An 18,544-nucleotide genomic window follows, 5' to 3' on the forward strand; every position below is an offset into this window, starting at 1 on the left:
GAATTGTCAAAATTAAAAAAAAAATCTTTAAAACAATCATCCCTTCATTTCCCTCTCTCTTCTCCTATATAAAAGTCGTTTTATATTCCAAATTTAATTTAGTTTTACTTATTTTCATTTTCTTTTCTCTTTTTTCCTTTTTTCTCTCGTCCATTATTCCTACATAGATCAAGGTTGTTGCTGCAATATTTTCTACAACATCAGTTGTAATCTATCATGATACACTTGTTCAACAAGGCGTCATTTTTCTCACCATTTCTAGTTTATCATTGATATCTTCTCACGTAAAATTTAATTAGGGTTTGAAATACTTACTAGCTTGCCTTGTTTTAGTGGTTTTATCTTGTTTCCTTTTTCTCTCGTCCATTATTCCTTCATAGATCAAGGTTGTTGTGGCGATATTTTCTACAACATCAGTGGTAATCTATCACGATCCTCTTGTTCAACAAGGCGTCATTACCCCATTTCTAGTTTATCGTCGATATCTTCTCTTATAAAATTTAATTAGGGTTTGAAATACTTACTAGCTTACCCTATTTCAGTGGTTTTATAACTTTTTTGGTTGGGTAGTTATTCTTTTTGAAATATTATTTGATTTCAAAAAGCTTCATTTGTAGTTCGTTAGTTAGGGTTTAGGGAGGGTTTTGTGGTTTGTTGATTGGTTATGTGTTGCATTGAATCGTATTTGTCATTTGTGTTGTTATGTATTGTGTTGTGTATTTCAAAAAGATTTATTTGTAGTTCATGTGTGGAATTCAAATATTTTATTTTTGTGGTTGCATGTATAAATATTATGGCTCCTGCCAAAAGAAAAATTGAAAAAACTAACACAACAAAGATCCACAAGAAGCTAGGACTAAAATTTCTAGGAAGAAGAATTGAAAATACCACTCTTTTAGAAGAAATTGCATCTGAAGCAGTTTTTTCATCTCAAGTAGAACCAAAATTTTCTCAAAATAAATTTGAAGAAAGAGAAAAAGAAAAAAAATGAAGTTGTTGATGATGGAGAAAGAGCATAAGAAATTGAGGAAGAAGAGGGAAATAAAAAAGAATTTGAGGAGGGGGATAAAGGAAAAATTAAAGAAGTATTTGAGGAAGAAGAGTGAAAACAAAAGAAGTTGAGGAAGAAGAAGGAAAAAAATAGAAAAGTAGTTGTCGAAGAAGAAGGAAAAAATATAGAAGTATTTGAGGAGGAAGAAGAAAAAACAAATGAAGGTGATGAAGATAAATGAAAACAAAAAGAAGTTGATGAAGAAGAACAAGAAAAAAATGAAGTTGAAGATGATGATGGGATCAAAACAATCTGTCACGCCCTGAGCCTACACCATGGACGTGGTTATCATCCAATGACCATTGGTGGCCTTGAGAAAACTCTTGGTTTGGCTTACTTAACTCTTCGGAAGACTTAACTTAGCTCAATTTAAAACTGGAAAACAATCTCATCAGAAATACTTCAAATAATTGTCTTGGACAAAACGACACTTAAGTTTCAACATTTGAATATATGTAATGTAAGATAAGAAGAGACTCAAATCGAACAATCTGACTGACTATGTGTCTATAAAGCCATTACAATAACTAGGATGAATGTTGGGACAAACCCCTCAACATTCTATAAAGGAAAACAATCGAAAGCGTAAAAGAGTCCTCTGGAATGCAAGGAGGCTCACCACTAACTCTGGATGCTCAAATTGGATCAACGAGGCGCTGGATGCTGATATTGATTAACTACATCTACATCATAAAACGATGTTGGCCAACTGGCATCACTATATTGAATGTACGAGTATGCGAGTTGGAATGCTAAATAACAACTTAAAGCTTGAAAGGATTAAAAAAGGAATATATATATATATTTTCTGCGGGAGATTCTCTAACCGACAACCATCACTATGAGCCTAAGTGATGGTCCAATGTCTTACCTAATGTTGCAAGAAGAAATCTCTATACTTTGCCGTCAGTATAGAACCTGAACTACTAAGTGGGTCTACTAGTCTATGCTAAAAAGCTCTAAGGAATCATCTAAAAAGTATGATACTTTCTCTGTCCATATTTGCTACATGGTTTATGAAGACATGAGTTGTTATGAACTTGTGTCCCCATATCGGTGCTCAATACTACTCCCAAAAGTACTTAGCTCATGTGTTTTTGAAACAATTTTATCTCTGGTTTGAGGTTATTTCTCAAACTTAGCTTTAAAAGCTCTCTTGAAAATCATAGTTCCCTTTTCTAAAACTAGCCAAAGGCTTTGTAAAAGTCTAGATTCCTTAATTTCTCAAAATGTGAAAGCATGTTCTCTTATAGTTTTTGAGAAATGAACTCACTCTTTGCTCTTTGCTTAACCTGAAACTTAACTCTTAGGGAATACTTAATTCCCTTATAACTTTTGAGATTTTAACTCAACTCATTACACTTTGCTAAAGTTGTAGCTTGAGACTTAAAACAAATTTGAAATGTTTGTTTAAGACTCTTAAAAACTTTGAGAACTTATTTTGACTTGCTTCTTAACTTTTAGACTTGACTCTTAACTACTTTGGCTTTGATCTTAACTTCCCTTGAATTGAATAATGGATTCAAGGATCATTAGCTCATTTTTATGGATGATATCATGATGTTTAGATGTACCTTAGAGTGTTGGAATCAACTAAGAAACATAGGTACATCACTTAGGAACTAGCATGAAAAGATGGGAGGAAGAATGGGGTCTCCAGGTGGCCTTGGTGCTCTGAGAGGCGCGGGGACCCATAGACTAACAGACAGACACTGTCCTTAGGCGCTCTAGATGGCACGGCGCCGCCAGATTCTGACGGACATAGTCTTCCCTGAGGTGCTCTGGTTGGCGCGGCACCCCAGGGCAAGTTAGATGGGAGTTTTGACTTTTTTTCTCTGATTTTCATCTCTAAACCTTCTAAACATCCATGGATCTTTCCCCAAACACTTAGTATCACTAATATTATGAATACCCAATAGGTTAGACTCGTAAAGTATCTCAAAAAAATGAATCAAAACAACTAAAGGTATACTCCAACTCAACCAACAAGAATTCAACAATTGTTCATCATTCAATCTACTCTAAATGTGCTGAATTAAACACGTTGGTGTGTGGGTGAAAGAACCCAACACAAAAAGATCTCACATACCCCGATAAGGATCAACCCCGACGAATTCCACTCGCGAAACCTTAACGTTCTTGAAGGATTCTTGATCATCTTCTCCTCTTCTCTTTTCTCCCAAGACCTAAGCGTATTCCAACTTTTCTAAAACTGACTTCAGGATAGTTTTATCCCTAATAAACCCTTAAAACAAATTAGGAATAGTAGGGTGAAAAGACTACTTTAACCTTACTAAAATCCGGATTGAACTTTCCTCAATCTAATAGCCCAACTTCCGAAAGGCATATCTCCCTCATACGACATCAAAGTCAAGCAAACTTGGTATAGTTGGAAAGATATTCCCCGATTTCCAACCATAAAGAACTGACTCTAACTCATCTTAATCTAGAAGTTATGTCCGTTTTAAAATGACCAAAACTCATTTTTTTAACTTTGGAAATTTTGAAATTTCCCTTTCTTTGAAAAAGTTATTATTTTTGGTTTCTTAGCTTATTCCTAGCTATTTTTGACTGATTCAACTTCCTTTATCCTCAATTTGCAAACTTGAAGATCCAAAATTTGAACCGAAATCTCTTCATAGGATAAGCCATCCTTGATTCAACATTCTCAGTTGGTACAATCAACGAAGGATCACCCAAGCACTTATTCAACATAGAAATATGGAATTTCGAATGAACTACTGCTAAATTTTGGGGTAGCTCCAACTCATATGCTACATTGCCAACTCTCTTGGAGATTTTGTAAGGACTAATGTACCGGGGACTAAGTTTCCCCTTCTTACCAAACCTCGTAACACCCTTCATGGGTGAAAATTTCAGGTACACCCAATCTTCTACCTCAAACTCTAACCACCTTCTCCTAATATCCGAGTAGGACTTTTGGTGAATCTGTTCCATTTTCAATCTCTCTTGAATCAATTTGACCTTCTCCATATCTTGGTGAACTAGATCTGTTCCTATCAACCCTGCTTCACTAACTTCGAACCACCCAATTGGAGATCTATATCTTCTCCCATAAAGATCTTCATATGGGGCCATTTGGATGATCAAATGGTAACAATTGTTTTAGCGAACTCAATAAAAGGTAGATGATCATACCAATTCTGTTTGAATTCAATCACACAAGCTCTCGACATGTCTTCAAAAGTACGCTCTTCTTGCCCATCCGTCTGAGGATGAAAAACAGTGCATAAGTTCACATTTGAACCCAATCCTTTCGGAAAATACTAGAACTGTGTAGTAAATTGTGCACCTCTATATGAAATAATGGAAACCGGAACTCAATGAAATCTTACCACTTCTTGAAGGTACAAGTTAGCATAACCCTCGACCAAATAGGTAGTCTTTATTGGCAAAAAGTGGACTGATTTTGTCATTCTATCGACAATTAACAAAATAGAATCATGTTGTCTGTGAGATCTTGGCAAGATTGTGATGAAAACCATATTAATCATCTCCCAATTCCATTACGGAAGTTCTATATTCTGAAACAAACCTCCTGGCCTTTGGTGTTCTACTTTCACTTGTTGGTAATTTAGGCACTTGGAAACAAACTCTGCAATGCCCTTCTTCATGCCTTCCCACCAATATACCTCTCTCAAATAGCAGTACATCTTTGTGGAACCCGGATGAATGAAATATATGGAGTTATGAGCTTCCTCCATGATCCTATATTAGAGTCCATCCACCCAAGGACACACAACCTACCTTGATATTTTAGCTCTCCCTTGTTCAAAAGCTAATACTCTTTGCATATGAACATTCACTTTCAAGTCAAGCAACATGGGGTCTTGGTTTTGTTTCTCTTTCACCTATGACATTAATGAAATCTCAGCCCTATTTGTCCCACTATTCCTCCTTCTATGGAATCCATAAGTCTGAATCCCGGCATGCATATATATTTACATCTTTGGCTAACTCCCTATTTTCTTCATGAATATGGCGGCACTCCCTATGGATAACCTTCTTAAGGCATCAACAACCACGTTAGCCTTAGCTCGGTGTTAGATAATACTCTTATCGTAATCCTTGAGTAATTCTAACCACCGTCTTTGTCTGAGGTTGAGATCTTTCTGGGTAAAAACGTGTTGTAAGCTCTTATGATCAGTGAATATGTCAACATGAACACCATACAAATAATGACACAACAGTTTCAAGGAAAAAACTACAGCAGCCAATTGTAAGTCATGGGTTGGATAAATCTTCTCATGAACCTTCAACTTTATGTAGGAATAAGCTATACACTTGCAATTATGCATCAAAACACATCCCAAACAAACTCTTGATGCATCACAGTACACCACAGAACCTTGAGTACTTTCTAGTAAGGTCAAAACCGGTGTAGTCATCCTCTTTTTCAACTCCTGAAAGCTTTCTTCACAAGATTCAGACCATTGAAACTTGATTGTCTTCTGAGTTAGCTTGGTCAAAGGAGACGAGATAGATGAAAACCCCTCGACAAATCTCCTATAATAGCCAGCCAAACCCAAGAAACTCCTTATATCTGTTGGAGATGTGAGTCTAGGCCAACTCTACACTGCTTCTATCTTTTGGGTATACACTCTAATCCCATCACCAGATACGATGTGGCTCAAGAATGCCACATACTTAAGCCAAAACTCACACTTGGAAAACTTGACATATAACTCCTTATATTTCAAAGTCTGCAGGACTATCATGAGGCGACTAGCATGATCTTCTTCTTTCCTTGAGTAATCAGTATGTCATCAATGAAGACAATAACAAACAAATCTAAATAAGATTTGATGACTCTGTTCATAAGATATATGAATGTTGCATCTGCATTTGTCAAACCAAAGGACATAACCAAAAACTCATAATGCCCATATCTTGTTATAAATGTTGTCTTGGGAATGTCACATTCTCAAACTTTCTGATGGTATCCTAATGTGAGATCAAATTTGGAGAAGCAAGAAGCGCCCTGAAGCTGGTCGAAAAGATCATCTATCCTTAGAAGAGGATATTTATTCTTGATGGTCACCTTATTCAATTGACAAGAATCTATATACATCCTAAAAACCATATTTCTTTCTCACAAATAAGACCAAAGTGCCAAGGTGAGACACTTAGTCGAATAAAGCCTTATCTAACAAATCTTTCAATTGTTCTTTCAGTTCTTTTAACTCTGCTGGTGTCATTCTATATGGTGGAATAAGGATAGGACAAGTATCTGGAATGATGTCACCAAAGTCTATTTCTCTTTCAAAAAGGACTCCAGGTAGATCATCAAGAAAGACTTCTAGGAACTCTTTGTCTATAGGAACTGACTGAAGGGAAGGTGCCTCAACACTTGAGTCATTAACTTGGACTAAGTTATAAATACACCCCTGTGAAACTAACTTTCCTTAAGGTAGAAAATGAAACAACCCTTAGTCACTGCTGAACTACTACTCCAATCTATGGTTGGCTCATTAGGAACCTGAAACTTGACAACTTGAGTTTTACAATCTATTGACGCATAACATGCATGAAGCCAATCCGTAACTAGAATGACATCAAAATATACCATGTCTAACTATACTAGATCAGCCATGATGTTCTTGTGATTGATAGAAATATGACAATCACGATAGACTCTTTTCGCTAGAATAGACTCCCCAACAAGTGTAGAAACAAGGAAGGGTTCACAAAGTTTTTCAGGAAGAATCTCAGAATAATTTGAAAGATATGGAGTTACAAAGGATAAACTTGCTCCAGGGTCTAACAAAACATTAACATCAAAAGTAAAGACTTCGATCATACCCGTGACAACATATCGAGAGTTCTCTTGCTCTTGGCGACTAGTGATTGCATAGAGGTGGTTTGCCCCTCCGCCAGTACTAGAAATGGCTCCTCTAGGTGCAGCCCTATTTGGTGGAGCAACTGATGAAGATTGGGATCTATTTCTCGGATTTCCACCTCCATGTTTATTCTTAGGAAACTCTTTCATGTAGTGCCCCTCTTGACCACACATGAACCAACTTGATTGGCCATCACGACACTCACCTGTGTGGTTCCTTCCACACCTACCACATGCAGGAGCCCAACTACCTCTTGCGCAACACTAACTTGGAACTGGGCTGGTCTAGCCTTGAAATTTTGTGAATTCTGGCCATTACACTCACATTTGTTTCTGGGCTTAGGTGCACTGGCAGATGATGGTGCATGCCCCTTTGGTTTCTGAAATTGTGGTCGACTTGAACCACCAGTCTGTTGACCAGAATCATTCCCAGTCTTAGATTTCTTGTTCGGGTACTCCTATCTGTCCCTCAACTTCTCCTCTTTAAATTGTTGCACATAGACCATCAACCTGGATATGTCCATTGAGCCTATCAACATTGAAACCCTACCTTCTTTGCTTAAAGCATGACCCAAGCCAGCAACAAACAAGATCATTCTACTCCTCATATCTTTAACCATCTCCGGAGCATAGCGAGACAATTGGGTGAACTTTAACCCATACTTAAAAAGAGTCCTATTTCAAAGTAAGGAACTCCCATACCTTTGCTCCCTTCAGTTATCTGGGAAAGAAACACCCCAAGAAGGATTCTTCAAAGAAATCCCAACTTGGATGTAGTGCATCCTCATCCCTAATCTCCTTCCACTAATTGAACCAAGTCCTAGACACATTCTTCGGTTGGTCGAATACAATGGGTTTGTGTTGTTGGGATAGTATCTAGAGCTTACAACCTTGACAATGTGTTTATAATTAAAGACAATGTTTTAAATTATCACCCATATTATTTTATCTTATAGTAAGAGCAAGTATATAGTATGTGATGTTATATTGAGAGCAAGTATGCAATCAACTATGGAAACATAAGGGTCTTTTATTGCAACATATGTGACATATGTAGTAACACATGTATCATATGTAGCAACATATGGGTAATCTATAACAACATATGTCTCATATGTAGCAACATAAACCTTAAATGGCTAATCATTTCTACATAATGTGATATGTTATAACTTATGGATCATCAATAGTAACATAAATCATATGTAGCAACATATGCCTGAAGTGGTCAAACATTGCTACATAAGGGTGATATGTTGCAATGTTTGAGGCATCTATGGCAACATATAGATCGTACGTAACAACATATGCCTCAAATGGTCAAACATTACTATACAAGGGTAATATTTTGCAACATTTAAGGCATCTGTAGCAACATATTCCTCAAATGGTAAAATAATGCTACATAAGGGTGATATGTTGCAACATATAAATCATCTGTAGCAACATATAGATCATATGTAGCAACATATGTCTCAAATCGTCGAACATTGCTAAATAAGGGTGATATGTTGCATCACTTGACTAATATGTTATGATAAGAATAAGTAAAAATATTGGAACAAGAATGCAAAACTACGCTTATTTATTTACACAACTATGATAATTTTAATGGTTGTACACAATTACATAAGAATTTTTCATCCTCCACGGTATTTTCTTGGTAATTCTTACGAATACAAAAAAAATACCCACAACAAACAACACAAAAATTAGCTTCCACATTTTACAACATTTGGTCGTCTTCTTCTCCTTCATCACCCATTTGTTACTTCTTTTAATATGAATTTCATCATTAATTTCCAACTCCTTAATTATGTTCCCCAATCTCAGAATAACGAACTTGGATCATATATCAACACCTTCACTATCCATCTGTCTAAAGAAGTTGGATGCATTCTCCTAAAATACGCACCGAACCACACATGTATTTAAATAAAATAAAACAATTAAAGAGAATCTCCAAACTAAGATGTTGAAATTATACATACACGATAGCGTGGACAAGACCAGAATCTTTGACCTGAATTGTCCTTCGACAATGAAGTTTGCATTGAAAGTAAATCTCCATGTTTGCAATAGATTTTCACACCCTTCATCATTACAAATTCAATTCAATATTGAATTTGAAATTATATCAAAAGTAACAAAAACAAACAAAACTCATTCATTAGATCTAGAGTACTACTGATCTATATTTTTAAGAACAAATTTCTTACCCGACCACTTTAGTGCAAAATTTATGATTTCTTTGATTTGAAAATGCATGAATGTGCTGAAATTTGGTTTAACCAAAGACCAATCAAATTAGTTGTGTGTTAAAAAACAACAAACAGAAAAGACTGACAAGAAAAGACCGATGAAATAAAATAACATCATTATATCCCATGCTCTATAGAGATACGAGTTCTATGCGAATAAACAGAGAGAGGACAGAGAGAAAAATCAAAGCGGAGAGACCAAAGCAGCGAGGTACAAAATGAAAACCTAATTTAGATATCCCTTTTAGAAATGAAATAATGTACTTACATTTTTTAAGTTGTTGCCTATGGGCCGATTGGGCCTGTTTTACAGTTTTAGGTGGTTGGACTTGCCTATGAATTTTATGAAGTACTTACATTTTTTTAAATTGTTGCATTATATGACAATTATGTGTACGTGCAAGTAGTATCACCATTAATAGAGAGGAATTCAAGCACATACCCATAAATATAACATTAACATAAACATAACATGCCATTGAAATAAGTAGTTTATATAGTGACATGCAAGGCTAGGATAGGCTACATATCCATATTTACAAGGCATTAATACCAACAAAAACAACAAGTTTCACATCTGAAACGCACTAGATCTGTACTACTGCTTCAGAATGCAAAAAAGGACTTGTCTGGAGGATCTGGAGTCAACATTGAGCGATTAAACCTTGATGGACTTTACTATTATTTCTTGAAGGTTGGTGTATCAGAGATACCCATACACTCTATCAGAAGACCACCTACAGAAAAACAAATAACCATAGTTAGCTACCCCATAACTTGGGAAATATTAAACATAAACACAATGTTATATATTAAGTAGGAAGAATTACCAAATGATGAAGCTACCCTCCACTAGACAAGATCTGAGAAAAACAAAAAAACACCCATGCACTAAGAACAGACTCGAAGAACAACATAATTACATTGATCACCCTTAATAAGAGCATGTGTAGACTTGAATTTGTCCAAGGTGGTAACATCTTCTTTGAATATGAGAGGAGGAGAGGGGAAAGAATAAATCAAAGAAAATAACAAACGAGAGTTTTTTTTTGTGAATTGAGAGAACCCTAATGAACCCTTTATAATGAGTGAGAGTGAGTGGAGTGTGTGTTATTGGAATATTCTAGAATGATCCACCGTTACATTACATGTTGAATTAGGTGACATTTTATTTTAAGATAAACATATGTTGCCACATACGCGAGTCTGTTGCAATATATCAACCAGAACTTGCATATGTTGCCATATACGAAATTTCAAGGATGGGATAATCGATGAATTGAGCAATTTACAATTGAAAAATGTCAACTTGGACTAAATTTTATTACTTTAGACCATAATTAAGCAATAAAAATATGCTATAACATTTGAAACAACATGAACTAGTGGGATGATATTCTTTGTAAATATAATGGATAGAATTTAATGACGCTTGCTGTATTAGACCATAGTTTGTTACTTAGACATGTTGTAGGACTATATATTAGTTTTACATGTTGAATTAGATGATAATTTTATTGAATTAAACCCAAAAAGACCCATTTTATGATATACATATGTTGCCACATATGCTGCCATAGCTAACACTTCAAGGATGTCCTAATGGTGAATTGAGAGATTTAGGAATGGATAAATGTCAAATAGGACCAAATTTTATTACTTTAGAATATAATTAAGCAATAAAAATATGGTATAACACTTGGAACAATGATTTACAAGGGTGTTATATTACTATCATATATTTACTTGCTCATTGTATGATGAATTAGTGGGATGATAGTATTTGTAAATATAATTAATAGAATTGAATGAAGGTAGTTGTATTAGACCATAATCTTTTCCTTAGAGATGTTGTACGACTATATATTAGTGTTATATGTTGAATTAGGTGACAATTTAATCGAATTAACCCCCCAAAGACCCATTTTATGATATCCATATGTTTCCACATATAACATGTTTGTTGCAATTTCCAAAACAGAACGTGCATATGTACCATAGATGATACTTCAAGGATGGGCTAATCGATAAATTGAGCGATTTAGGAATGGAAAAATGTCAGCTTGGACCAAATTTTAGGACTTTAGATAATAATTAAGGAATAAAAATATGCTATAACATCTGGAACAACGATTTATAAGGGTGTTATATAACTATCATAGGATTTACTTGGTCATTGTATGATGAACTAGTGGGATGATAGTCTTTGTAAATATAATTGATAGAATTGAATGATGGTTGATATATTAGACCATAATTTGTTATAATTGAATGAAGGTTGTTATATTAGACCATAATTTGTTACTTAGAAATGTTGTAGTACTATATATTAGTGTTACATGTTGAATTAGGTGACACTTTAATTGAATTAAACCCCCAGAAGACCCATTTTATGATAAACATATGTTGCCACATATGACAAGTCTGCTGCAATTTCCCCAACATAATGTGTATGTGTTTCTACGGATGACACTTCAAGGATTGGATAATCTATGAATTGAGTTTGCAAGAAATGTATATATGTTGACACACATGAAAATTTAATGAATAAATAAATTTAAAATTACTTTATATATTTCTAAATCACAACGATAAGTCACAACGAAGTCAGGGGTAATAGAATCGATGAACAGGGCAAAAAATACGACATATATGTTGTGTTCTTATATAACGCCAAGGAATGTATGTGAAGTGAGAAGTTGCAACTTCTAAAGGCCAAGAGAATAGATGAGACAACTTTTGACTTTTGAAAATAGGGTAAAATGAAAGAGTTGTAATTTATTTTTTCTTGAAAGTTGTTCAAGTGACGGTAATGATTGATTGATTGTTCAGACACCTTACACATTATTTTTTTAGAAATATGGTGCCGCAGATGTAATATTCTGTTGTAAGTAGCAATACATAATTAAAATATGTTGCAACAGATGCAATATTTTATTGTAAGTAGCAACACATAATTGTCATATGTTGCCAAAGATGAAATATTTTGTTGAAGTAGGAACACATAATTGTCATATGTTGCCACAAAAGAAATATTCTATTGTAAGTAGCAACACATAATCGTCATATGCTTCCACAAATGCATTTAGTTCAAAATAAGTCACACATTTTTATATAAATAACATAATGTATATCCTGATCAAAATTAAGATAAAAAAGGATAGATAGATGACAGTTTTTTACATATGTTGTCACATATGACAATTTAATTAATACCACACAACAGTATAATACTGAAATTTAACTACATAATCTCTGTTCTATCTCACAACTACATAAATCAAAATTAATATATTCATCTTCATTGTCTCTTTGTCTTGGCCAACCATTATTGTGACCGATTTGCTCAAATTGATGAATAGTGCAACGAATTGGTTTTACTCCCAACGACACCCACATTCTACCTAAAATATTTTGCAAATGTTGTCGACATCTTCTGAGTTTTAGTGGCTCGATTTTTATCATGTTGACAATGAACATTAAGCCTTCCCTCATGGATTAACCCCCATTGAAGATTGAAATTATGGAAAGGACATACTCTGCACCATTGTGTCCATAGTCTGCTGCTTAATTATTCATTCCAAATGCAGTTGGATCGCAACGGTTGAAAATCATACGAACAGAAGAAATACCATTTAAAATGAAAAATATATTGATAAAAATGTGAATACATTAAAAAACCATTAAAATTTACCATGCATTTTCTGTATAAGGCTTTTAAATTTTCTGATAATCTGTACATTTCTAGGAAAAAATGGCTTGTTGAACAATCGACCATCTACAATAAAAAAAGTCAACCAATGTTATCTTTTGATATATAGAAGGTTCATTAGCGACTTCATTGAGGACCCTAATACGTACATACCTTAATTTAACCCTCATTACATCTTTGAGGATGTAGGAAGCAATCCTTTCGATGATATCAATTAGTAGTTCCCTCGGAAGGAGGGATTCAATGAAGTTTTTTTGTTCATAATTATTTTTAAAGATTTCTTATTCATATTGGAGAAAATTGAATGGAAGGGCCTAGTTGTGTTCTCTTATTTAATGAAATTTGAAAAGTTGTACTTTGAAGTCGAAAACAAGAGAAGGGAGGGAAGAGAAGAGACAACTTTTGACTTTTCATATACAAGTACTTATTTTCTTGAAAAAGTGGTAAAATATGAAGAGTACTAATTAAGTTCTTTGTTGTTCTAATAATACTAATGATATGGTTGATCGATTGTTCATTTACCTTACATGTAATTATTTTTTAAAATATGTTGGAGCAGATTCATTTTTTCTGCTACTTGTAACACATAATTGATATATGTTTGAACAAATGCAATATTATGTTGTAAGATCTAACACATAATTAATATATGTTGGAACAGATGCGTTATTCTGTGGTACTTGTAATATATAATAGACATATGTTGGAACAGGTGCAATATTATGTTGTATGATCTAACATATAATTAATATATGTTGGAACTGATGCGTTATTCTGTGGTACACGTAACATATAATTATCATATGTCGCCACAAATGCAATATTCTATTGTAAGTAGAAACACATAGTTAAATAAATCACACAATTTATATAAATAAAATAACATCAGTTGATTCAAATTAAGATAAGAATATAGGGAACATTATTCTCAAATAAAAAGAATATTCATTAAAATTCAACAACACTTATGGAGCATTTCGATTCGGGCATGTAGTTCTTTTTTGGCCAATGTCCCTACACACAGAACCCTTACTTTTTCTTGTTGGAAGTGATTCACAAACTCCACGTCTCATGTATCTTCTTTTTCCTGGTTTGCATGGATCAAAATACGGAGGAGGTATTTCTATCTCTATGATATCTAAGAGGACAATCTAAGAATCATCAAGTGGCACCGGACGAATTTCCTCAAAGTATGTCATTATGTAATTTTTCCACTGAATAATATGGAGAGGATTACTCATAAATCAGATTTCCAAAATCGGCACCATATTGGGATTGAAGAAATGTCATGGCATGTGGACAAGGTATCTTGTCCAAGTAAAAAATTCTACAAGTACAAGTTATTCTTTGTAGATCCACCATAGCAACATCACCATGACTAGTAGTCAGATACTGAACTTGTAATTAGCAATTTGACGAGCCAACAACTTGTTGTCTGTGTTGACATACTTTGATATGTTTTTCTTTAAATAGAAGGAACAAATCTATTTATAGAGTTCACCAGCTCCATACGCCTCTGGTGAAATAGAAGTGCAAATCTTATGTTTATTTCATTAAATGAAGCGATAATGGGAAATTCTCTTTCAACACCAAATATAGAATTCACTGATTCCGCGATATTTGACGTCATAATTTTATATCTATACAAAAAAAAATAAAACTCAAACAAAGCACATAAAATAACAATAAACTAAAACGAGATGGTATAGACAATAATGTACTTATTACCCGAGCAAAATGTCCTACTCCATGTGTGAAATCCAATACACTGAAGAGTTTCAGCCGCCTTTTGTACCAAATCTCTTATTGAATTTAAATGGTCATGGAACTCACATATATTGTATGCCTTTGCTTCTTTATAAAAATGGGATACTTCCTTTGAATTGTGAAAGTTATTTTGAATATTTTTACCAAGGTGTCTCATAGAACAACCATAATGAGATGCAGGGTAGATAGTCGAAACCATCTTTCGAATAATTGGATGCCTATTAAAAATAATGCACAACTCATCAATATTATCTACAAAGCTTCTCATATTTTGAAAATATATTCATATGAGGCATCACATTCCTTGTCCACAATACAAAAAACTGAAAATATATGATTCTCAACATCTTGTGCCATCACCGATAGTGAAATTCTTTTATACTTGATACTCATAATTGTCCCATCAACGACTATTGCTTTTCTCATTTCTTGAACAACAGTTATCCAAGAGGCATATGATACAAAGAAGTACTTGAACGTCCAATTTTCATCGAGGGAAATATCGTCTTGCTTCCTGGATTTGCAACTTTAAGCATATAACAGTACACATTAAGCATTGTATACCCGTGCTCATGTGTTACCCTAACATTAGACTTAGCATGCTCCATTCCCCTATAAATCTTCCAATAGCTTACATTACAACCCAATTCTATGTGGATTTAATTTTACATGCCTCTTGTGGATGTCCTTTTACCATTGGGAAACCTATTTTCAAAGTACTTACCTATGACTTTAATCATGACATACATATTACGGCTTGTAAGATGCTCTGAACAACATGTATGTCACTTTTCATATATTCTAATGACAAACATGTCACTACTTGTAAATTTAACAACCCTCAGTCACTATTGTACTCCGGATATGTAAATTTAAAATAAAATACATTACGAGAATTGATCACCTTTCAGACTAAAATCTTTTTTCAGCCAGCATTTTTCAATGAATTTGACAGTTTTTCCTAGTTCTTGAATATCATTCCCTTATAAAACAAGTTTCATCATCTTGAACATTATTCACACGTGATGTTTGAGAGGAAATTGGATTGTTGCTACCAATAATAGGTGTAGGAGAATTGTTGCTCTCAAAGTCCGGCACTTCACCTATTCATATTTCATAATCATGATTATTCATGTCCATAATATTAAATTGATCATTTAAGTTTCCTTGTTGGTATTCTTCTGGATTATGATCCTCCTCGATAGGATTTTCATCCACGTAGACTCTTAATATGGGCGGTCTCACTGCTCATTTCAAATAAACAAGCAAACTAGGCTGATCAGTTATTTTAAAAGGTAAGACCTTATCATTACGAAAAAATGGGGAATGTAACTCATGATAAGATATTTCACTTTACAATTGAATTCAGAATTTTGGGATGACTAAATTCAAAAAATCATCATACAAAATATTTCTTTCGACATTCATACTTACCGACCCTCTCCGTTTCTTACCATCCTTCCAATGTCAAATGTATGGATTTCTTCTTGACCCATTCACCATGACAATCAATATCTACAAATAATTCCTTCATTCATTGTACCTGAAGAAATTAATTTAAATATACAATTAGTACTAATGAAGAAATGTTATATGTTGCAACATATTACTATTCTTTTGTGACATGAAAGTCATATGTTGTTATATATAACTGTTATGTTGTGAACAACATGTGTAAGTTATACATGTGACAACATGTGTAAGTTATATGTTGCAACATATAGTTATACCGTTACAAAATGTAAGTAAAATTTTGCTACATATAAATATTCTATTGTCAACCATAAATTACATGTTGTAATGAAATGTATAATTTATATGTTGCAACATATGACTAGTCTGTTGCAATATGTAAGTCATATGTTGCTACATATGTAAGTTATATTTTGAATCTTGTGTAAGTTATATGTTGCAACATATGTCTATTCGGTTGCAATTGAAATAACCTTTCTGTTGCTACATAAGACTATAATTTGTTCCAATAGTCAAATTTTGCAACATATACAACCATTTGTTGGACACACAAATACAAACTGTCGAAAAAATTATAGGTACCCAGATGATGATGAATGAATTCAAGAACTATTAATTTTACTTACCAAAAAAATTGTGTGTGAACTCAATCACTTATGAAGTAATTCCAATTGATACAGAACGAAATCTTGTCCACTGATTAGATTAGCTAAATATGATTCAAGAAGAACAAGAAGAAATCTCAAGTACTAGCAACCAAGCCCAACAATGTACGAAAAGAGAGGAAGAAGATAAAGAGAATGGGAAGAATGACAAGCAAACAAGCAAGAACAAAGCAGCAGAAGAAGAAGTCTTCAAAAAATGAAATGACTAGAAAAATCCCTAGCTTATGAAAGAAGTCTTAAATATTAAATTGACTAAAAAGACAAGAACTCATAACATGTAATCATTCCCTCAAACAAGAGGATTCACCACAAGCTAAGCAAAGTTGAATCAATCCTCTAGCCACAACTGAATGAAGGAACGTTAAATCATATATTTTGAAACAATAGAGGCACAAAATATATATGTGTTAGTACTTTGAATGTACTGAATATGGGAAACATGCATAAACATAAATATGATAAGATGATAAGTTCAAAACATGATAATGCATGATGAAGTAAATATATCAATCAAATAATCTTAATTCATAAATCATGGAATGGTCAATGAAATATTGGAATCATGACATATGTGTAAAAAATAATCTAAGTAAGAAATCATATCATTTCTGGGATATTTACTTTTAACTGATTTAGACTATGTTAGATATAATGTGGAATTCAATGTTTTTCTCCCACATAGAAAAGAGATTGTCGTACTTGCCAATGCTTATGTTGAAGCTTAGGTGTGCACTAGCTTTGATTTTCATTAGGGACATCCTACATGACATATAGTTAAAGGACTTTCAGAATCGCCCAAGCTTACTCGATGCTAAGTTAAATCCTAAAAAATCATCAAGAATAATATCATATACGTATATCTTAGTCTTTCAAATGTTGAGAATCTAGTAACACTAATGATTATGAGATTTTGACTCATTTAGGACTTTGTTTTCATTGTTTTTTCTCCTCAATGCCTAATTTATGCTCTAAACCGATGTTAAAGTGTTGCTTAGAAGAAATGAAGGCCAATGAACAATGCAAGGACATTACCAGGAAAACAGAAGAAAAAAAGCTAAAGAAGTTGAAGAAAGGCAATCCTAGTGATTGCCGAGACAACTCGGTGAACCGCTCAGTGGTTCCTCAGCGTGCCTAATTTTACTGCCTTTCAGACCTAGGGAATATACAAACTTGGTGATGGAAATGGAGTGACAGAAAACCGCCGAATGGATCGGCGACTCAAATCCTTATTGCTTTAAGTTACAAAAGTATGAGGTTGAAAAGACAAAACAATACACTGATGAATAGTGACATTTGTTGCGTCGTCGACCGGGTTGGTGACACTCAACTTACTCCGCCACTTGACCATAAAAGTGAAAATTTTGAAGAGTATAAATACATGAGTTCAAAAGAGAAAAAGGGAGTTCCAAAATTCTTAGAGTCTAAGCAATTATAATCAGAGTTTTTACCTTGAGTTTTTGATTCCTTACACTAGCTTTTGGGGTTTTTAGTAGAGATTTCAAGTGGGTTTTGAATTTTGGTTTAACGGAATCATTGTTAAGACTTAGAAATCATTACCCTGTTCATGGACAACGTAATTGGTAATTGTTTATGTGGCTAAAAATAACAACCATTCTTGGCAAAGTAATCATGTAACTATTTGTTCTAATTAACTTTTCAGTATTGTTGTTTCTAATTTAATTGTTGTCTTGAAGTGGGTTTGATTGATAGATGTGTACTAACTCATCAATTGTGGTTGTTAATTCAATTCTAGCT

The sequence above is a fragment of the Solanum pennellii genome, chromosome 11 (assembly GCF_001406875.1).
Source record: "Solanum pennellii chromosome 11, SPENNV200".
NCBI classification, from domain to species: domain Eukaryota; kingdom Viridiplantae; phylum Streptophyta; class Magnoliopsida; order Solanales; family Solanaceae; genus Solanum; species Solanum pennellii.